Source organism: Lipotes vexillifer, unplaced genomic scaffold (genome assembly GCF_000442215.2).
Source record: "Lipotes vexillifer unplaced genomic scaffold, Lipotes_vexillifer_v1.1 scaffold72, whole genome shotgun sequence".
NCBI classification, from domain to species: Eukaryota; Metazoa; Chordata; class Mammalia; order Artiodactyla; family Lipotidae; genus Lipotes; species Lipotes vexillifer.
In genome coordinates, this window is record NW_006769482.1 from 424,840 (window position 1) to 449,105 (window position 24,266).

A 24,266-nucleotide genomic window follows, 5' to 3' on the forward strand; every position below is an offset into this window, starting at 1 on the left:
ATCAAGGATGAGACACCAATAGTGGGGGTAAGGAGTTTGATCAGATATCAAGAGTGGGTGAATCTGGCTAAACTAACTTAGCAGGATTTTTTGCTAAGATTGTCTTTAGCAGGCCGTGGATGAGGAGTCTGTCTAAAGTTTGGTCAGAGAGTCTTTGTGAACCAGCTGACTTAAATTGGGATAGCCAGGGAAACTGCAAGACTCCTTCCTTCCTCAAGAATGCCTGGGCCAAGGAGCTGGTGCTGGTGATGTCCTTCACCATCGGGGGCCTCATTATAATTCTGCCCACAATCAACCCCTACACCAAATATGCCATCATGATCAATCAGGCCTCACCTTACAACCACACAGTGCTCCTCCTAGACAATGGGAACATACCCAATGGGTCTAGCCACTCACAGGACCCACAGCGTCCAAGCTTAGAGTGGCTGAAGAAACTGTGAGCACCTACATTGACAGGGAGGGGTCCTCTTCCCTGGATCCTCCAATAAAAATGTGAAAACTGAAAAAAAAAATGTGGGCAGCAAGCTATGTGCATGTGCATGTACGTGTGTTTAATTATGGGAATGGGACAGGCAGAAACAAATGTATTTTTAGATGAGACAAGTCACTTCCCTAGGCCCAGTTATTCCATTCCAAGCTGCTTGGGGATTGGTGCCCTGCCTCCATCCAGAGATTTGAACCAGTGAAGGTTTGCTCCATCTGTTTTTTGAAATACAACTATAATCCCAGGGAAAAACAGCTATTTGTCTCAGGGACAAACCAGCCAGGGAAATTTCAAAGAAATGAGACAAGAGTTGGGGGGACTGGCCCACAGCACTGTCGTACTCACCCTTCAGGATTCTGCCTGGCTGGCTTCATTCCCACAATGTCTGGACAGTCTGCATACTAAGCCCTAAGGGTGAGGACTCTGCCTTTAGTCCTCAAACATTTGTTGAACACCTACCTGAGCTGGGCCCTGAGAAGGTGCTGAGGATCTTGACCCCACTCTTGAGGAGCCTGCAGTCTGGGAGGGGAGGTGAAGATGCAAACACTCCCAGGACACCGGGGATGGGGGGATGGGGATGTCCAAGGAAGCTGGGGTGTCTCATCAAAGGGAGGAAAGAAGGAAAGGGGAGGAGGACAAGTCAGAGAAGCTTCCCTCCCTGTCTCCCTCTCCCTGCCTCCCTCCTCCCTGACAATAAGAGAATTCATTTTGCTGTTTTATTTAATTCCAGTAATTCCACAGAGTCTAGCTAACTGCTGGCACATAGATGCTCAAAAAAAGTTTAATTGACTGACTGAACAAACCCCATTTTTCCTCTCAGAATGTCTCCTTGGCATGAGGATTATCTCAAGCTGATAATTTTTAAGAAACAGAAGACTCAGGAAGTCTTTCTTTTTACCTCCCTCTTACTGCCTAAAGAATTTAGATAAAGGCCCTGACCCAGGAAGAGCCCCATCACCAGAGATATCTACAAAGAATACTGGCTGGGTGTGGCAGGGGTCACTCACTCAGCAGGGCCTGGAGACCAAAGTCCTCTCTGCGTCCCACTGTCTCTGCATGGCATAGCAAACATCTATTCACCAAACATTTGTTTTTCCACTTCCAAGTGAATTGTCTTTCTCCCCTTTGAAGTTTCAAACCCCTACCCTTTCTCCTTCCCTCAGATGACATATAGGCCTCAATTGCCTAACTCGCATTCTTATGGAAGCCCCGTAGGTATGTAGTATGTAATTAAATTTTATTTTCTCTTGTTAATCTGTCTCATGTCAGTGTGGTTCTTAGACCAGCTAGAGGAACCTAGAAAGAGTAGAGGGAATTTTTTTCCTTTCCCAACATGGCACCATGACCTTCTGTCTGGCATGTCAATGCCTCCTTCTCTTTGCTGCTGCTCTTCAGTATTCTGGATTCCCAATGCATTGATAAGGGTATCCAGCCCCACTATGAGGAAACATATTAGCTCTGTAGGGGAGGAAAAAACTCTTCCTCTTCCCTCCTAGGTTCTCCAACTGGGGCCCTGTAAATTAGGCTAATAAGAGACAGATTAAGTAGAGAAGCTCAGAGTTTATTAATGCGTGCAACACACATAGACATGGGAAAACTCAGGGATGAGTAACTCAAAGGGGTGGTTAGAACTTGGGCTTATATAACATCTTAACAAAAAACAATAAATCTCTAGAGATGTGACAAGACTCAGGAAAAGATGTTCAGGATTTAAAGGCAGCAAACTTGGGAAGGTAAATATATGGGGAGAACTCATGGAAGATAAGTGTTGTTTTAGTAGCCTTGTTACATAGACTCCTCTCCTGCTATTTTGGGAGCTGAGAAGAGACAGAGCCATCCTCCTCTTCCTGGTACAGTACAGGGAGACACTTACAAATGGAGATTTATATTGTGCTTTTAGGCAGATGGGGAGGGTGGAGAGCTTTGTTTGGCATCTGCTGTTTCTCAATTGTCTTCAGCTCAAAATAATCTTTATGCCCATGTGGCATGTTTTGGGGTGACCTGTTCTGATTCCCTATAGCCCTTAATAATCTCAAATCTTGATTGGTGGCCAAATGCACTGCCCATGTTTAAGGACAACCATGATGATGCAGGATTTATATACCAGTAGTATAACAGAGTTTAAGATGCCCTGGGAGGATGTGGACCAGACTTGTCACCTTATTCCAAGTGGCGAAGGCTACCTAATGTGATGGGTCATATGCCCTTGGCTGTATCAAAGAGTGAGATTTCTTTCTATCTTTGCAATCTTTTTAGTGAGTTATATTGAATGCCTGTGATGTGCATTGAATTCTGGTTTAATGCTTTATTTGATAATAATGTTGTTTTCTTTTTCTTCTGCTTCTGTAGAGCAGTATTCTGGGGTGGGAAAGGATTTTGCAATTATATTTGCCATGCACTGGCCAAAAACAAGCCCCAGCACACCTGACCCAGAGTACCTCCAGGTGGTTGCAGACTCAGCCCCCTACCCCAAGGAGTGCTCTTCTTCCTGCCACACCTAAAGTGCCAGGGTACTCTGGAAAAGACCAAGGCCCTGTAGCCCAGGCCAATTATCACTGATCAAAATTTCTGGGGTAGAGCTGGGAAATCAGCCTGTTTTTTTTAAAACTTCCCAGGAGATTCTAGTGTGCAGTCACTAGAGAGATTTGCAGCTCTGGGAGACAAAAACCCAACTCTTGCTGGAATTGGAGCCTCAAGCAAAGCTATGTAGGGGTCGAAAGTGGCCAAGCTCCCCATGAGGAGACACCACATCTCTTCCTGCTCCAGACCTCCCAGGCTTCTCGGTCTCCCTGTCTTTTCTCAGCCTGGGCCTTTAGCCTTTCCTTCAGTTTTGGGAACAATAGATTGCCATTCATTTCACTTCACTTAAGTTAGCTCACAATGATAAAACCTCATACAGTTATTGGAAGGAAGTGTATGGGATGAAGAGGGATGACCCTCTCAGGGTCCCTGGCTAGGTCTGAAAATTAAACTGATAAAGGCAAATGGACAGGAGAAAAGCATACACATTTATTTAATATAAGTTTTATATGACATGGGAGCCTTCATAAGAAAATGAAGACCTAAAGAAACAGTTAAAATTGAGCGTTTTTATGCTAAGTTTGATGAAGAGTGCACGGTCATGAAGGAACAGGATAGGACAGGGTATGAAGTCAGTGTAGTAAACTGGGGGAAACAGCAAGACCTGTGTGCTCAGAATCTTCTCAGTGTCTCTCCAACCTGGAGATAAGGAGGCTACTTTACTCTGGGTATAAGGAGGGCACCTCTTATAAGAGGATCTCATGACCTGCTTTGGGGGAAGTGGGAGGTCAGAGAACCCTTCCAAGCACCTGTCATTTCTCAAATGCCTTCAGTTTAAAATATTCAATATGCCCAGGTGCCAAGATGTTCTGAACACCATCAGAAGGAATCGTTACTTTCAACTTTATACTGAAAAATCTAACCATGAGTTAGATTTTTTTATAACCTCTCAAAACTTAGAAAATCCAATCCAAACTTCCTAAGACTATGGCCCTGTTAAAGAAAATATCATTATGACATTTGTTAAAACAGTAAAGAAGACTCTCTTCAGCACTATGCTGAAAGGCCTCAAGACTATTGCAATAGGGACAAGATATAGGTCCAACTCCAAATGCAGCAAAGTTGGCTGGTGGTTTATAGCCAGTAAGCAGACTGAGGGGTCAGTGGATAGGAAATCACTAAGAGGATACAGCCAGGGTAGAGGATTCTTGCTAAACTAACTTAAGAGGATTCTTGCTGAAGGCAGGCTGGGGTTGTCAGTTATCAAGGGTGCAGGGGTGAGGAATTTGATCAGATATCCAGGGTGAGCAGACATTGAAGGCATTCAGGGCACTGTCAGGGAAGAAGAAAACTTTCCCCTACGCTTCTTAGGTTCCTCTGGTTGGTCTAAGAATTAAATTGATATGAGACAGATTAACAGGAAAAAATCAAATTTAATTTTGTATGTATAGAAATCCCACATGCATGACAGAGTCAGAGACCCCACATGCATGAGCAGTTCAGAGACAGAAAGGTAAAATGAGGTATATATGTCATCCTGAGCTAAGGAATGGGATAGGGGCCTGGGGCTTCCAAGGACAGGAAGGTAATTCACAGGACAGTAAAAAGAAGAGCAGGTGTTTGGTAATTAGATGTTTGACCTGCTGTATATATTGGGCCACTTAGATAAAATTTATCTCCCAGTAATAACTTTTCTGGGAAAAATCCCCAATTTAAGTTCTTCTAGGTGTTTAAGGGAGGAGCAATAGCTTCTTTTAAACCAGCAGGGTCTCAATTGCCTTTAGCTCGAACTAATCCTCATGCACATTTTTGAGAGGCTTGTCCTGAATCCTGACAACATGCTACCCCAAAATATGCCATTTTGGTATATTGATTATTTTGAGCTGAAGGCACTTTAAAAACAGAAAATCAGGGAGAGGCTTTCTCTGAACTCCCCTCATCCACCTAAAGACAGATCCTCCAAAAGGAATTCAGTTGTCATAAATCATATCCCCGGGAGTTTCATCCACCAGGAGAGAAGACTAATAATTGACATCACATCCAGAATTTGTCCCAGTCTATCATACCTCCCATCTATTCCTCTACGGGCTCCAACATCTTTCCTGAAAATCACTTACTCTCTCCTAAGGGGCCCATATTCCCTATCCACTTCCCCTATTAAGATGGTATATAAGCTCTTACTTATATATGTTTTTTTTAGGTATTCACTTCTTTTCCTGTGATGCCTTTGTGCACGTGACATTAACAATTAATTGGGAATTCCCTGGCGGTGCAGTGGTTAGGATTCCACACTTCCAATACTGGGACACAGGTTCAATCCCTGGTCAGGGAACTAAGAACACGCAAGCCACACGGTGCGGACAAAAAAAAACAAAAGAAAAAATTAATACATTTGTATACATTTTCTTCTGCTAATCTGCCTGTTATCAGGGTACTTCATAGACCCAACCATCAAATCCAGGAGGGTAGAGGGAAAGTCTTTCCTCCCCTAAATACCAAGACTAGGGGGTTCTCTCTAAACTGAGTTAGCAGGATTTTGGCTGTAGCTTGACTTGTTAGGCCAAGGACAGGGCTCAAGGACAAGGCATAGTCAAAAAGGAGGCTGTCTAAAGTTTGGCCTCACTCTCTGTTTCCATCACTTCTCAGCCTTTACTTCATGCTCCAGCAACAACTGCTTGTATACACACACATGCACACACTCCACTCCTTTGACCATACAATCTTCTATGCTTGAAATATTCATTCACCTTTTGATCTATAACCCACATTCAAGAGTTAAATAAGCTTAGATAAATTCCTTGAAAAATATAATTAGCAAATATGACATAAGAACATCTAAAGAGTCCCAAATCTATAAAGAATTCATAATAAAATAAATCCTCCCTCTACAGAAAGGCCCAGACCCAGAGGTCTTTCCTGGTGAATTCTATCAAACATTTAAGATAGAAATAATATCTATACTATACAAGCTCTTTCAGAAAATGGAGGAAGAGGAAATACTTCACAACTTGTTTTGTAAGGCCTGTGTGACCCTGATACCAAAACCTGATTAAGACTTTGCAAGTAAAGAAAATTACAGACAGATGCAAATATCCTTAACAAATATTAGCAAATTTACTTTAGTAATATATCAAGAATTAGGCTTATCATGACCCACTGGGACTTATCCTAGAAATATAAGGATGGTTTAACATACAAAAATCAATTAATGTGGGCTTCCCTGGTGGCGCAGTTGTTAAGAATCCGCCTGGTAATGCACGGGATACGGGTTCCAGCCCTGGTCCGGGAAGATCCCACATGCCACAGAGCAACGAAGCCCGTGTGCCACAACTACTGACCCTGCGCTCTAGAGCTCGTGAGCCACAACTACTGAGCCTGCGTGCCACAACTACTGAAGCCCGTGTGCCTAGAGCCCGTGCTCCACAAGAGAAGCCACCACAGTGACAAAAAGAAGCCCCCGCTTGCCACAATTAGAGGAAGCCCACGTGTAGCAACAAAGACCCAATGCAGCCAAAATTTTAAAAAAATTAAAAACAGAAAAAAAATCAATTAATGTGATTCTCTACATTACACTGAAAAAAGATAAACTTTGAAAACATTATGCTAAGTGAAAGAAGCCAGTCACAGAAAATCACAAATGGTATAATTCCAATTATATGAAACATCCAGAATAGGTAAATCCATAGAAACAGAAAGTAAATTAGTAGTTGCCAAGGGGGGAGGGAATGGAGGGTGATTGCTTAAGGATATGGGTCTTTTGGAGTTATGAACATATTTTAAACCTATTGTAGTGATGGTTTTGCACTTTAAATGGGTAACCTGTATGCTATGTAAATTATATCTCAATACATGCTATAAAGATCTCTTAGGATGTCCCAAAATGCCCTGTAGGACATTTCTCATGCATCATTCCATGCTCAAAAGGCCAGACCTCCAAACTTAAAAATACAGTGAGGGAATTCCCTGGCAGTCCGTGGTTAGGACTCAGCACTTTCACTTCTGAGGCCTGGTGTCCATCCCTGGTGGGGGAACTAAGATCCTGCAAGTCACGCGGCATAGCCAAAAAAAGAGAAAAATACAATGAAATCTTTTTAGAAAGATAAATTAAGTTTATCTAAACCTAGACAAATACTGTAAAGACAAACAGGAAGAATGCCTCTTCTACCCCACATATGCTCTCAATTTCTGGGAACTTGTACTTGGAATAATGTGGTTTCCTGCCACTGAGGCTCAGATGCCTGACTCCTGTGGCCTCATGTCTCTCAAGGACTGGGCAGAAGTTCTGGCACCAAAGGATACAACTTTTGCACAAGCTTCATTCGTGGAAACTGGTTTTCCTTTTTTGTTGTTGTAGTTGCATTTCATTTTTTTCAGGCATTATTCACGTCTTATTAAGCATGATATCCCTTGCACCTAACAGTGCCTAAAAACTCAGTAGGCATCCAATAAATGTTTGTTAACTGAATAAGGGCTGGAGGGCAGGGAGGGAAGCCTGATACCTGTAACTATAAATTGCAGACTCTTGTTATTTCTATACTTTTGACATAAACAACTCCAAAAAAATGGCAGCATCTTGTAGGGATCTCCATGTCAGGGAATTTTATTGTCAAATTTCAGTGGATTTTTTTTTTTTTTTTACTTCTTTTTAAATCGTGTTAGCATTTTGCTGTTATTACATGCTGTGATGGTTTTAGAGTGGGATTTGCCAGAATCGTGTTTGCCCCATTAAAGAACTCCTATTACCATTGTCATGATTGTTTCCTTCAGTTGAGCATAATCTTGTTCTCCATCTCCAGATACACTGACCATAGGTATATAAATTACACAGTATGGCTTACCAATAACATTACTAAAGTACTTAAAATGCTTTACAAGCAAACCTTTTACAGTTATCATCACAAAATTTGTGAAATAATGGTACTCACTATGATGTGGAACCTTATGATACATTATTTAGTGTTTTATTAAACCTGGAAACTCACTAGCTTTAAGGATCTTTCTCTCATAGGTTAATGGACACCAACCTACTTCATCATTGTTCACTAGTTCTATGCCTCAGACCCTCTGAATCTCTGGTGTGCAAGGTGTAAATTTATCGGAATAAAGCATAATTAAACACAGTGTAGATGCTCAATGAATACATAAGAATCCCACCATTATGGTGTAAAAGTGATCTAAAGAATCTGATCACCTAGAGTGTGGGGTTACATTTCTGAATGAGTCAAATTCTATCAATCAGAAGTATTACTACGTTTAGAAAATGAATGAATGAATCATTAAAATAGATACATAGTGACCTCCAAGTATTTATGCACTCACTTGTTTTGATATTGTTTGAACTTATTAATAATATGTTTTGAAGGATGAGAGCTTTGGCTACTTTCCTACATTAGAAAACACCTGCTGTTGGAATATGTCCAAATGAATCTTCTATCCTACTTTATGCCTTTGTTTGCTTGACAGCCAGGTATGAGAAACCAGGTAATTAAAATTTTTTTCTACAAAAATGAATTGCTCTTTGGTTCAGTTAAAATGCCAAATGAGTAACTTACACATTTGTCGTGTGTTTTCCTTGCCTGAATGTGAAGCAGGCTCTCTGGCTACAGACACTGTCTGCTGTAGCTGAAATGAAAAGACCCAGCTCACTGTTGGGTTCATTCTAGGATTAAAAAAGCTTTACAAGTAAGGATAGCTTTATATTAAAACCAAAATGAGACCAAAATAGAGGGGATCTTTTGCTAAATTTAATGAAAATAATATGTGATCAAGGATCCCTGTGGTAATGATAATTTTGCAGCAATCATTCTAGACAAAAGGCAAGCTAAACAATACAGCATTTTCCATGCCATATATAGATGGTGTTCTTATTTAACTTGCATTCTACTGTTTTTAGTGTTTTATTTAAACTAGAGTGTGAATTTTATTGTTCTTGAGCTTGTTTCCTGAGGCAGCACATAACTTGTGTATGAAGAACCAGGAGAGATGGTTAAAAGGAAGAATGTGACTTAGTAGCAGGTGGGTCTCCCAGGGGCTGCTGCTGGTCCATGAGCCTCATATTCATTAAACATGAAGGTCCTAGAGGACTGACCATTCAAAGATCACAAAGGGAGTGATTCTCCTTCCAGTAAGAGTGGAATAAAGGGGACAGAATTTGTATCTTGCCTTACCCAACTGAAAAACAGATCAAATATAGGAAACAACTATGGATTACTGCTTGGATGGTTTGTTGGCCATGGAGCATCATAAAAGGTGCCCAGATGTAGCCCAGCAGTGTCAGGATCCCTGGGTTAAGGAGACACAGCTCAGAGATGGGGGTGGCCAAGGCAGCTTATGCTTCACAGGAGAGAGTGCCCCAGAGGAGAGATCTCCACAGAGAACTCCAGAAATCTGTCTGCAGATATGTGAATGAGTTCTGAAAAGTGTGAGTACCTGAGGACACAGGCCAGAGAAAGATCACCAGAAAGGATCAGGGGAGCAATCCCCAGGTTCACACAGTCCAGGAATAATTCATGTTCCACTAGCCAGACTGGAAAGGCTCCTAAGAAACAGGGTGTTGAGAAAAGTAGTCAATAGTGTATTGGATTAGGAGTAGGGACAAATTAGCCCTAGAGTGAAAATCAAGTCTTGGAAGGACCAAACTATTTACAAGTACCTTCAGTATGTACCAGGATAAAGGCTAGTAACATTTAAAGGAATACTAAAAAACATTCCTACACCAAAGAATATATTTACCATATCTATCATGCAATAAAATAATTACCAAATATGCAATGATCTAGGAAACTATAACTCATGATTAGTAGAAAAATCAATCAGTAGAGACAGATCCAGAAATGATACAAATGATAGAATTAGTAGACAAGCATGTTAAAATAGCTACTATGGATGTTTTCCAGATGTTCAAGAAGGCAGAGGAACACATATGTATAAAAGAGTTATTGGAACATATGAAAAAAAATAGAAAGGACCTCAAGAAATAAAAAATATAATGTCTGAGATAAAAAATACACTGGATGGAATTAACAGCATTTTAGACAATGCACAAGAAAAGATGAATGAACTTGAAGACCTAGTAATAGAAATCATCCAAAATGAAACAGAGTATCTGTGAACTGTGAGACAATATAAGTGGCCTAATATTTTTGTGACTTGAGTCCTAGGAGTATGGAGGGAGGGGATTTGATGAAAACTATAAACCCACAGCTCAAATAAACAAGAACAAAAACCAAAACTCAACAACCCCAAACAGAAGGATCATGAAGAAAATTACTCCAAAGCATATCATAATAAACTTGCTTAAAGTGAGTGACAAAGGAAAATCTCCCTGGCATGTGGAAAACAAAGGGCACATTCAGAATGGAGAGATGAGGATGGCAGGGGAGGAGTGGCCAGTGGGTCTAGGACCCTCTGCTTGAATGCTTGTATGTCCCTCATTTGTCCTCCTGGGCCCAGCTCGCAGGCCAGCTCCTGTGAGAGACAGGAGGGGACACTGCTTACTCTTTTTTTTTTTTTTTTCCACTGCTTACTCTTGATTGGCAAGATCTGTTTCACTGATGTAGCAGGTGAGGGAGGATATCACCCTCTCCCCTCACTCTGTGTACCTGTCTCTCCAGACTATCTTTGAAGAGGATTGTGTTTAGAAAGGGTAGAGGAGGAAAGACTTGCCCTGGCTGGGTCTATGAAACACACTGACAACAGGCACAGTAAACAGAACAAAAGGTATGCAAATTTATTTATTTTGAACATCACATGAATGAGGGTGTCTCAGGGAAAAAAAGTGAATACCCAAAATGGTGATGAGATTTGAGAACTTATATACTGTCATAATAGGGGAAGGGGAGAAGGGATGTGAGCATTTTAGGGGAAAGTAAATGATTTACAAAAAAACCCCAAAAAAACCAGATGGAAACTGTGGTAGCTTGGGACAAAATTTGAGAGTGGTGGTGATTTCCTGTCTCTTCTCCTGTGATAAGAGTCAATCTTCCCTAGTGAGTAAAAAACTCCTGGGAGGGAATTGATGACAACTGAGTTCTTTTTTTTTTTTTCTTTAATTAAAAAAATATATATTTATTTATATTTAGGCTGCCCCTGGTCTTAGTTGTGACATGTGGGAACTTTTTAGTTGCAGAATGCAGACCTGTTGTGGCATGCATGTGGGATCTAATTCCCCAGTCAGGGACTGAACCTGGGCCCCCTGCATTGGGGGCACAGAGTCTTACCCACTGGACCACCAGGGAAGCCCCTGGTTTTTTTTGGAGGATTTGTCTTTAGGCAGATAAGCATTTGCTTTGTTCAAGTGCCTTAAATCAAAATAATCAATATACCAAAGAGGCATAGTTTGGGGTGGTGTTCCTGAATTCCTTCAAAGGACCTTAGAATTTGTTGGTGCAGAGTTAAAGCCTTGGGAAATACAGAATCCAATACAAACCTTAGAATTTGTGGGTGCAGAGTTAGACAGAGCCTTGGGAGATAATGTCACTTAAATATCTTAAGAGCCACAAAAAGACAAAAATCCCAAATGCAAGGAGGTTAGGTACCATCTTAAGGGGGAGGCTGCTGATCTTCGGATAGGAATTAGATAATGTACAACTTGAGTGATTGAAACATGGGCTGGGACTCCCTTTGGTACAGAAATATGTCCCTCATTTTGAGAAGGATCACCTGGATTTTCTGGAGCTGAGAGAATAACCTTGCTTGGGATGGTTACTTCACTCCACTCAGGTGGCATCACATGCTTGTGTCTTCGTTGTGTCAATGTATCTAAAGTATGTGTAGACCTAATTCATAAATCAAACATATAGAGTTAATATTTTTGTGCATACTTAGCATTTTAAGTATTTTTAAAGTTTCAGAGATGTGGGGCCCAACAATCTTGTAATTTCAGCTTAAAATGTGTAATTAAATAACTGACCAGACTTTTTTAATTTTAAAAGAAAATCTTACTCTTTGTAAATATTATTACCATTTAAAAGAACTTACGGGCTTCCCTGGTGGCGCAGTGGTTGAGAGTCCGCCTGCCGATGCAGGGGACACGGGTTCGTGCCCCGGTCCGGGAATATCCCACATGCCGCGGAGCAGCTGGGCCCGTGAGCCATGGCTGCTGAGCCTGCGCATCCGGAGCCTGTGCTCCACAATGGGAGAGGCCACAACACTGAGAGGCCCACGTATGGCAAAAAAATTTAAAAAATAAAAAATAAATAAAAGAATTTACAATTCATGAATTTATGAAGATTGGTGATTACTGGGAAAATTTTGTTCAGTAATCAAACAACCAAAGTACTTACAAAGGAAATCAAACACACACATATATATACACACATATATACATATTTTGCTATTTTTTTATTTAAGTATAGTTGATGGAAATCAAATATATTGTTAAATGTTTAAGGAGACTTAAGTTGTATAAAAGCCTTAAAATTTATTTAAAGATTTGCTAGATATATAAATAGAATAATATGAATTATAAGTTTACTTAAAGAAGAACTAGGTTTTTACAATTTTAGAATTCACTAATTTTAAATTTGCAACTTTGATATAGCAAATATTGATTTAAAAAACAAAGTTTACCCCACAAAGTAGTTGAAATGTGTACAAAGAGCTACTCTCAAGGATATCCAAAATGTGCTTTGAAAAGAAGGAACTTTTCCAATAAAAGAAGGACTCTAGGTCAACAGGAGCCTTCCCTGAGCAATGAAGGTTCAGGTAGAGCACATTTTATACATTTCTGTCATTCTTTGTTATCTTTTACAGCAAGTATGCATCAGTAAGAAAGTGTTTTAACAAGAAAAGAAATCCTTCAGCTTCCTTTTCTTCCCAAGGGTGATCGATAACTCATGTTGACTTAAAAAACACACACACTGTAAGAGCTGTGAGTTGAGTATATTCAGCGTCTTGCTGAGGACTGTAGACCAGGAGACAGCCTCTCAGCCCTGAGAAACTGTTCCGAAGCAGTAAAGGAGAAGCCAGCATATATATGAGATTTTTGCTGGAAAAGACAAACAAAAAAACCATGTAGTTGAACGTCAGATTACTGCTAATCACAAAAAAAACAGACATATAAAGTTAATGATTTTAGTGCTTTGCTGTATATGGAAAGATGCAAAAATATGGGGTCATTGAAATTTTTCCTTAGATATGCATCTTAACTACTTAGGGGCTGGATTCCAAAACCCAGAATGCTTCCTGTTTTTCTCCATCCTGAATTCCCCTCAGGTGCACAGGCAACTGCAGTGGTTAATGGATTGATGGTTGTAGAACTGGAATAGCAGGCAACATTTTTTTTTCCTTTACCCTCAGAAGTCTAGTTCTTCGTCTGCAATAATGGAGGAGGGGTACAGAGCCCACTGAGGAGCCTGGAACATAAGGGGTGAACAGGGTATTTAAGGAATGATTTGCCGGATACTACTCCAAGAAAAGCTTCGAAGGGCCAGTTGACTTTTGTCCTTGAGAACCAAAAACCATATCTCCTGGAATTAAAAATTCTTCCCCTTAGCCTCCACCACCTACCAGCACAACATTATCATTAGCAGAAAGTCACTGCAAGCACTCTAGCTGGGAGAACTTATATTGAATTTAATTGACATCCAAGGCAGAGAGAAAAAGCTATGCTTTGCCAATTTTTTATGTAAAGATTAGCAGTAGTACATATGGACACACATTAGAAGCACATTCACACGTGGGGGTGCTTGCTCAAAAGGTTTTCAACTTCGAGATCGAACATGTTTGGAACTCATCTATTTAGAACATTCCAACTATTCTGCCTCACAGGAGAGGTGATCAGAAAAAGACTGAAGATAACAAAATTCTTGGCTTTTGATTTACAGAGTAGGTTTCTGAGGTCTCAAGGCAGAGATTTTAGTTTGAGAAAAAAAACTTGAGAAGTATGAAAAGTGGGTTTGAGACTCAAATGCCAAATTGCTAAGGACTCACAGATTTGGGGGATATCGAAAGAATAGATGAAACTGGCCTTTCCCGCCCTCCTGAAATGAAGACTCCCTCCTCCTCCCAGGAAGCTGGCATTGCTATGAAAAGTAGAAGGGCTTGGGATCAGGGCTTGGGACAGATCAAACCTGGTGGGAGCCTCTCTGTCCCTAGGTTGCCGATGCCCGGGAGCTAGCATCTTAGCTACGTTCTACATAGGTTTTGGCTCTGTCCTGGCCACAGGTTGCACCTCTGTGGGTTATCCTGGATGTATGTTATCTGCTAGAATGCCAGTGCTCACTGTATGTGCCTCAGGCTTTGCTCAGCCCTCTGAATGATCCTCATACCCAGAGGAGGTGTGGTGAGGCCCAGACTGAAGTTGGTAGATGACCCAGTCTTGAAGGCAAATTGTGAAAATAATCACCACCCAGGGTCCTTGTTTGCAAGCATTGTGGCATCACAGATTTAATAGCTCTGATAGCTCTGAGGGACTGCTCTAAAGAGGCAAGGGAGGATCCAGGATATACAGGAGTTTTTGCAACTAAAAGCAGGTACTCAAAACATCAAAAGTTACTGCTAACTAAAGAAAACCAGACATCTCAAGTTAGCACTTTTCTATCTATGGGAAGATGCAAGAGTCTGGGCTCATCGAAATTATTCCTTTGATATGCACCTTAACTATCTAGGACTGGTATCCTGCTTTTCTCCATCCTGAATCTCTTCATGGTGCACAGTCTAGGGCATCTGCAGTGGCCGATGGCTTGATGGCCCCAACATCCTTTATATACTGATAAGCCTGGTGACATTCTTCATTCTCTTAATGAAGGGAAACCTCACTAAAATAGAGTTGGGAGGGCAGAAGGGGGAGCTCTCACACAGATACCATTTGAAGTCTATAAGATCCCAACAGGAAGAGAAGTACCTTCCATCTCCTACAGGAATGATACTACTTTATTACCACCAGCAGGAAGAAGAGAGACTTTCTTCTTGCTTGGCATGGCTCAGACAATGAGAGACTGTCACAACTTAACCAATGAAAAGCCACTATACTTTGAACTCCCAGTTTCCTCTAGTGCAGCAGTCCCCAACCTTTCTGGCACCAGGGACCCGTTTCGTGGAAGACAATATTTCCATGGACCGGGTGTGGGGCAGATGGTTTCGGGATGAGTCAAGCACATTATATTTATTGTGCACTTTATGTCTATTATTATTACATTTTAATATATAATGAAGTAATTATACAACTCACCATAATGCAGAATCAGTTGGAGCCCTGAGCTTGTTTTCCTGCAACTATATGGTCCCATTTGGGGGTGATGGGAGACAGGGACACACGAAGTGTGTTGTTTATGTCCAGTCTACTCCGTAATCTCATTTTGGTTGCTGTCACTGCAGGAAACACTGCTTCACAAAGATAGGATGTTGGAAATGGAAGCAGGCTTTTCAGTGCTTTTGTGGCAATCTCAGGATATTCCGCCGTGACTTTAATCCAGAATGTATGGAGTATGGAGATTTGAAGTTGTCTCAAACATACTTTTAAGGTCACCGTCATTTGCAATCTCAAGCAGTTGATCCTCTTCTAGCACAGACAAAGTCAATTCACCTGGCTTATTCACAAATGGGTCACAGATCCATTCCTTCCCAGTTTGGGGGTCTTTTGTGGTTGGGAAGTAATGCTCAAACTCTTGTGAAAGCTGAGATAGATGAGCAGTTTTGAAGGTTTCATGGTTTCGTTGGATAGCTGGTCGCCCCATATTGTACAAAGTGGGCTTGGAGAATGTGAATCACCTGCTGCAATTTAAGTAAGACTTGGTATTTTCTTTTAAATGCAGCTTTCTTTTTGTTGGCAGCCTGACAGTCTTCTGCTGTCTCATCATTGGGTCTTTCACCCTTTTCAAAGAAGCTCTTCAGCAACATTTGTTTTTTACTCATTCTGGCTAGGGTGAGCTTGTGGGCTTACCAAAACTGTGACTGAGACAAGTGCACAGTGCGGGAAAGAGGCATGGACAGAAGTGGTAAATAAAATAATGGGCGGGACACGTGCAGACTAAAATAAGTGTCAAATTCTGACTTAAAGCCTGCCACCAGATGCAGCTTAATTGTCACTTGCCACTCACTGATAGGGTTTTGATATGAGTCTGCAAGCAATTGATTTATTATGGTCTCTGTGCAGTCAAATCTCTCTGCTAATGATAATCTGTATTTGTAGCCGCTCCTTAGTATTAGCATCACCACCTCAGCTCCACCTCAGATCATAAGGCATTAGATTCTCATAAGATCCTTCGCATGCGCAGATCACAGTAGGGTTCATGCTCCTATGAGAATCTAATGCTGAGGCTGATCTGACAGGAGGCAGAGCTCAGGTGGTAATGTGAATGATGGGGAGTGGCTGTAAATACAGATGAATGGCTCACTCACCCGCCGCTCACCTCCTGCTGTGAGGCCTTGTTCCTAACAGGACGCAGACTGGTACCAGTCTGTGGCCCAGGGGCTGGGGACGCCTGCTCCAGTGGACTTTTTGTTTATAATAGCCACTCCCAACTTTCCCTTCTCCTCAACAAAAAGTTTCCTCTCCTTACTTTGCTGCACTTCTTTGCTGGATTTTTTTTTTTTTTTTGCGGTACGCGGGCCTCTCACTGTTGTGGCCTCTCCCGTTGCGGAGCACAGGCTCCGGACGCGCAGGCTTAGCGGCCATGGCTCACGGGCCCAGCCGCTCCGCGGCATGTGGGATCTTCCCAGGCCGGGGCACGAATCCGTGTCCCCTGCATCGGCAGGTGGACTCTCAACCACTGCGCCACCAGGGAAGCCCTCTTTGCTGGATTTTGATGTCAAAACTCCACAGGCAACTTCCTCACTTTGATCCAAGCTCTTGACAAATATTCAGCCGATGGAATGTGCTTGGCTCTAGCTGATGCTGGTGACTGTTGAAGATGCTAACTTTATGGAAACCATGGCAGATGCAGGTATTCTCCATCTGTACACCTGGGTGGAATGGGTGAAAGAAATGGTTGCCAACTGGGATAGCCTAAGAAGTGGTCCTGCCAACACCTTCAATGATAGAGATTTTGCCAGTGAAATGAATGCAGGCATTATAAAAACAGATCAAAACCATGAAAAGATGATGCTTAAAGAAGCTTTGAAAACAGGGTTTTTGAGTTTCAGGCTGTGAAAGATAAGTACCATGAACTGTCCATAGAAGGGATGCACCAAGACCTTGTGTTCCGGTCTATTGAAGTTCAGACACTTCTCTCGGCTCCATTCTGTCCTCATTTGTGTGAGTACATCTGGACACTCCTGGGAAAGCCCAACTTAGTTATGAATGCTTCATGGCCTCTGGCAGGTCCTGTGGATGAAAGCTTGATACATTCCTCACAATATCTCATGGAAGTAGCACATGACCTTAGACTGCAACTCAAGAACTATATGATACTAGCTAAAGGGAAGAAGACTGACAAGCAGCCCCCTCAGTAGCCTTCACATTGCACCATCTATATGGTGAAGAACTATCCATCTTGGCAACACATCACCCTGTCAGTTCTACGTAATCACTTTGAGACCAACAGTGGAAAATTGCCTGATAACAAAGTCATGCTAATGAACTAGGCAATTTGCCAGAATTGAAGAAATACATGAAGAAAGTGATGCCATTTGTCACCATGATTAAGGAAAATCTGGAGAAGATGGGACCTCGTGTTCTGGATTTGCAATTAGAATTTGAAGAACAGGCAGTGCTCATGGAGAATAGAGTCTATCTGACCAATTCCCTTGAGCTAGAACACACAGAAGTCAAGTGTGCCTCTGAAGCAGATAAAGTCAGGGAAGATTGCTGTTCTGGGAAACCACTTAATGTTTTTAGAACAGAACCTGGTGTATCAGCTTCCCTAGTGAATTCTCAGCCATTCAATGGCCACTTCTCAACCAAAATTGAAATCAGGCAAGGAGATAACCATGATTCTATAATCTGGCGTTTAATGAAAGTGGACCAAGGAATCAAAGACCTTTCCAAAGTGAAACTGATGAGATTTGACGATCCACTGTTGGGGCCTTGGCAAGTTCCTGTCCTGGGAAAAGAGCATGCTGAGGAGATGCCCATTTCTGAGCATGCTGTTTTCCACATGGACCCCACGAGCAAGAAAGTTCATCTTACTGAAAATGGGCTACGGGCAGATATTGGTGATACAATGATATTAAATTAAATTAAATTAAATTAAATTAATTAAATTCAGGCACATTGGAGATTTATCCTGGTTTCTGGGGATATTACTACTATGACTGTGCCTACAGATGGGCTATGAGAACCTTAGGCTGGACCTAAATGTGGTTTGCTATAGTTGCGTGTCTCAAATTGCAGTTGTTTTCTGCTCCCAGATAAACTTGCTTTGCTGGTATAATAACTGGCTGTTTTATTGTCTGGTGTTAACAAAACCTTTGCAGGAAAAAAATACTACAAACAAAAGAAAAACCCAAATAAAAAATTCAGTAAATTTTTTGCTACACATATGACAGAAGACTAGTATTTTTCAAGGTGCAAACAATTCCGACAAATTAAGGAGAAAAATAAAACAAAAATCCAAATAGAAGAATTGACCATGGACATAGACAATTCATAAGAAATAAATATCAAATGACTGTTTTCTGTTTCATTTTTGAACAGCTTCTTTTGCGATTTAATTCATTTACAGGTAATTCACCCCTTTAAAGTGTAAAATTCAATGGTGTTTAGTACATTCCCATAGTTATGGATCCATCATCATAATCAATTTTAGAACATTTACATTACCCCCAGAAGAAACTCTGCACACCTTAGTCATCACTCTTCAGTCTTCCTATCCCCTCATCCCAGGCAACAACTAATCTAATTTCTGTCTCTACAGATTTACCTATTTCAGACATTTCAGATATATGGAATCATACAATATGTGGTCCTTCATTGGTTGATGATATTGAACACTTTTCCTGTGCTTATTGGCCATTTGCTTATCTTATTGGGATAAATATTCAGATCCTTGGTCCATTTTTACTTGGGCTATTTGTTGTTTTATTATTGTGTTGCTAAGTTCTTTGTATGTTTTTATACAAGTGCCTTTTCAGATATGTGATTTGCAGATATTTTCTCCCATTCTGTGGGTTGTCTTTTCACTTTCTTGATGGTGTTCTTTGAAGCTCAAAAGATTTAATTTTGGGGATCACTAGTTTACCTATTTTGTTGTTGTTGTTGCTTGTGCTTTTGGTTTTAGAATTAGAAACCGTTGTCTAATTTAAGGTCACAAAGACTTATACCTATGTTTTCTTCTAAGCATTTTATAATTTTTACATCTAGGTCTTTGATACTTCTGAGTTAATATTTACATGTAGTGTGAGATGGGAGTCCAACTTCTTTTTTTAAAATGTGGATATACATTTGTCTGAGCACCATTTGTTGAAAACACTGGCACACCTTTGAATTGTCTTGGTACCCTGTTGAAAATCAATTGATTGTAAATGTGAGGGCTTATTTCTGGACTCTAAATTCTACTCCATCTATCTATATATCTATTCTTTTTTTTTTTTTTTTTTTTTCTTTTCCCAAATAAGCCATTAATCTTAGTTCCCCAACCAGGGATCGAACCCGGGCCCTTAGCAGTGAAAGCTTGGAGTCCCAACCACTCAACCACCAGGGAATTCCCTATATATCTATGCTTATGTAAATACCATATTGTCTTAATTACTGTAGCTTTTTTTTTTTTTTTTTTAATAAATTTATTTATTTATTTATTTTTGGCTGTGTTGGGTCTTTGTTTCTGTGCGAGGGCTTTCTCTAGTTGTGGCAAGTGGGGGCCACTCTTCATCGCGGTGCGCGGGACTCTCACTGTCGCGGCCTCTCTTGTTGCAGAGCACAGGCTCCAGACGCGCAGGCTCAGTAGTTGTGGCTCACGGGCCCAGTTGCTCCGCAGCATGTGGGATCTTCCCAGACCAGGGCTCGAACCCGTGTCCCCTGCATTGGCAGGCAGATTCTCAACCACTGCGCCACCAGGGAAGCCCCTAATTACTGTAGCTTTGTAGTAAGTTTTAAAATTGAGAAGTGTGATTCCTCAAACTTTATTCTTCTTTTTCAATATTGTTTTGGCTATTCTGTATTCCTTAAATTTGTACACAAATTTTAGGATCAGCTTATCAAATTCTGCAAAAATGTCGAGATTTTGATAAGGATTGTACTGAATCTGTAGATCAGTTTGGAGAGTATTACCATCTATAAATATTGTTTTCCAGTTTGTGAACATGAGATACTTTCAAACTTATCTAGTTCTTTAATTTCTTTCAACACTGGTAATTTTCAGAGTATAATTTTTGCATTTTTGTTAAAATTATTCCTATTTTATTCTTTTGAAATCTATTATAAAAGGAATTGTTTTCTTAATTTCACTTTTGGTTTACCCATTGCTACTGTATAGGAAAAAATTGATTTTTGTATATTGATTTTATATCCTACAACCTTGCTGAACTTGTTTATTACTTCTAATAGTTTTTAGTGGATTTCTGAGGCTCAAATGACTTTTAAATATATGAAAAGAGACCAACCTCTCATAAAATGAGACAAATGTAAATAAAAACTCTCATGGGATATGATTTTGTTCACCTACTGAACTTGCAAAGATCTAAAATTTTCATATCATTGTATGGGTGTGGTATGTATTAATATTTCTATTAATATTCATACTCTTTATTCAGCAATCCCACTTCTAGGAATATATCCAAGAACAGCTATCTTCCAGTTCACATACAGTATCTCTAGGGATGCATAAACAGTATTGAAGTGTCACATTGTATGTAGGCATGTCACTGTTTGATTCCATTTACATAACCAGGCAAAACCACTCTGTTGAGAGAACTCAGCATAACTGTATCATCATATCATTTAATCAAAAATTTTCAGGGGACTTCCCTTGTGGTCCAGTGGCTAAGATTCAGCGGTCCTACTGCAGGAGGCCTGGGTTCGATCCCTGGTCAGGGAACTAGATCCCACATGCCACAACTGAAAGTTCACATTCCACAGCTAAAGATCCTGCATGCCATAACTAAGACCTGGCACAGCCAAATAAATAAATAAATACTTAAAAAAAATTTTTTTTCAGGATGTTTCTTTAAATCATGAGGACTTCCTCCAACTCAACCTAACCATAATCCTCCTCCTCAATAAAATAATAACTCTCCTCTATCATCTAGTAGTTTGCTTGCTGTTTATTTTTTTAATATATTTTTTTAATTGGGTTGCTATTATTTTTTTTTTTTAATTTAGAGTTGCTTTACAATGTTGTGCTTGCTCCTGCTGCACAGCAAAGTGAACCAGCCATATGTATTGCTTGCTGTTTAAAAGTTATTGTTATACTACCCTTTTCATAAGCATTGTATCCAGTTCAAATCCAGCCCCCCAAAGTTATTTCAGTAGCCTTCTACATGGTCGCCTATATTTCATAATTCCCACTCTAAATTTTCTTCTAGATAGCAACAGATTGATTTTAAAAAGTCACCCCACAAACCTGACTGAACATCTTCAACTGTCTCCCACTGGATGGTGAAACTCCCTAACATGTGCATAGAATTTAAATTCCCCAATATCCTGGCACTTGAGGCCCTTCACAAACCCTATGTTCTAACAAATGCTCATGATACAGTATTCAGACAAGTCATGTATTCATTTATAACAAATAGTTGTTGAACCCTTACTGTCCTCTAGGAGGTATATTGATAAGGAAAACAGATCTTGCCTCTGGCCTCTGGACTTTATAATGGGGTGGGTGGTGACTAAACAAGTCAGTGCTGGATGTAATTACAAAAGAGAATCAGTACTACAAAGAAAAATAAACAAGGATGTCAGTAAAAGAGAATAGAGGGCAATCTACTTGTGCAGGTGGTCAGAAAAGGCTTCTCTGAGGAGGTGACATTTAAAAGCATATATTTGCCTGCTGGGTAGAGAATGACCTGGAGAAAGGTGGGAGTGAGCCAGGGGAGGAAGCTGCTTAGTTGACCAGATGGCTGAACTCTGCTCCTGCTGTTTCTTTCTTGGAGTCATTCATTCAGTAAATATTTCCTTAGCACCATGTGATGTTCCCTTCATGAAGTGTAAACATTCTTGTACATGTAGACATAGTGTCCCTTCCAGAGGCTAATGCAGTACCTTGTGCTCAGTAGGGTCCATTTGATATCTGTTGAGCCAGGGAGTGGAAAGCTCTTCTGGTTCTCTTTTTCATTCAGCAGTGCTGTGACAGTGACAGTTTCAATTATTTGAGAGAAGCCTGGAAGGGGAATGGCGCTCTAATTTATGATTTTCCTGAGGTTCCAAGGTAAGCCAAAAACGAGTGTAGAGAAAGAGTACATTCTGAGAGAATTCCCGAGAAGAAAGTGGTCCTCTTTGGTTCTTCTGGTCCCACTGCTGCCAGACTTCCAAGGAAAGAGGCTTGCAAAATCTGGCTCTTCCCCCTCTAATAGGAAGCTGCTGGGGTCTACCTGGTCTGAGGCTTCCTGGGAAGCAAGGTGGCCAGACCTCTCCATTCAGAATGGGAAAGGAAGGGACTCATACCCTCCTGGTTGAGGTTGTTGGAGCCAGGGAGGACTGCCTCCAAATATGCCACAATGGCACATTGATTATTTTGAATTAAAGTTACTTAAGAAATGGCCAATGCAAGAGGGACACTCTGACCTTCCCTTCTGTCTCCCTGAAAACAAGAAATAAATCTCCCATGTGAAAAGTACCCTTTTTGTACCAGGAGGCAAAGAGAAATCCTTATCACCAGAGACAAGGAAATCAGGCTGAGAAGCCTGTATAAACAAATGCTGTTACTTTTTAAATTTACTACCCCAGGCCCAAATTCTGTTTATATTTTTCACTAATTGAGTACCCAAAATCTAAGTTTGTATTGTCAATTCCTCACAAATTTATTTTTTGTCTAAAAAGTATAAAATCTGCCTGCTTTGGTCACCTCATAGATCCCATTTCTATGAGGCCTACATGTGCATAAATTAAAATTTCTTTTTCTCCTGTTCTTCTGTCTTGTGTTAATTTTGTTATTAGTCCACCCACAAGAACTCAAGAGGAGTAAAGGGGGAAATTTTCCCCTCTCCAACAAGGTGAGGACACTAGAGAGGGCATGGGGTTGTGGGGGGGGGAGGGGGAGGGGGAGGGGGGGCGAGGAGGCGAAGGGTGGGGAGAGGGGCGCCCCGCTTCCTCGCCAAGTGCCAATCCTTGGAAGTTGCCCCTTGGTTTTTAACCCTTTAGGGGGACTGGGAAGGACGAGCAAGGGGGAGTTGGCTACCCCGGGGCAAACTCCTACCGGGCCCAGGACGTGCAGCCACCCACCCACCCATCACTGCGTTCCCTACCCCCCGGAAATGCGGGGCAGAGCTAGGCGCCAGGAGGCACTCGGGCGGGGGGAGGGGGCGACGTGTGTGGCTCAGAGCCTGCAGTAGCACCTCTGGCAAACCTGTTTTTTTCCCCTAACTGGTTACTTCCCCTTGCAGAAAAACTTCTGCATTGAGGCCATGAAACAAACTTGGGGAAGCTGGCTACAAACCACAACTGGTCTTCTGTAGAGTCTTTAATGAACCACATCTCTCACCAGGCTCTAGTCCAGGCAGTACAGATACAGCAGAAAATAGAAACAAAGGTGTGCCCTCTGGAAGTTCAGAAGACACGATGTGACGGAAGGTGCTAAGAGGCTTGGAGAATCCATCCTCACTCATTCCAGCCTCCTGTAGCCCCGAGTGGGGTAAATACCTGGAGAGGTGCCAGGCAGAGCTGACCCTGCCTTTTCCTGAGCATTCCTTACCTCTTCCTTCTTTTTTGGCCCCACTACTGGCCATCCAGGTAGGTTCTGGTCACCTCTGCCCTGGATGACAGCCCTAGACCTCATGCTTCTCCCTGTAGAATATGTGCATCAATGTGGCTCTAGTCAGAGATCAGGCCCCAGAGCCAGCGGAGAGGAGTGGCTTCTGTCCTAGTGAGGCCACCATCTTCTCAGGATTCACATAGGGCTGCCTAACCAGCATAGCCATAACCTATAGCCACAAGTGGGAGTAGGAGAACCAGCATAAGCCACAATCATAATGAGGGCCATCATGTTAGACTTGTAAGCCCTGAGTGCTCCCAGTTCAATGACCTTTGTCTCCACTTCCCCGGGGACAGCGGGCTATAGCATCCAATTGGGAGTTGACCCAGGCAAACACTGGGGAGAGATCATCCTTACTTACAAGGTGACTGGTGGCCTATAAGGCTCACTCACCTAGAGGTTAAGTTAATACAAAGAATCATCCCTATTGCGTGGGGTACATACTGAATACTTTTTACTGTGTTGAATAACGG

General features: G+C 41.4%; 2 pseudogenes; both read left to right on the forward strand.

Annotated features, from left to right (window-relative positions):
• The first annotated feature begins 119 nt into the window (after positions 1-119).
• LOC103082435 (NADH dehydrogenase [ubiquinone] 1 alpha subcomplex subunit 3 pseudogene) lies at positions 120-443 on the forward strand (annotated as a pseudogene).
• Positions 444-16,771: 16,328 nt separating this feature from the next.
• On the forward strand, positions 16,772-18,126 carry LOC103082702 (leucine--tRNA ligase, cytoplasmic pseudogene; annotated as a pseudogene).
• Positions 18,127-24,266: the final 6,140 nt, after the last annotated feature.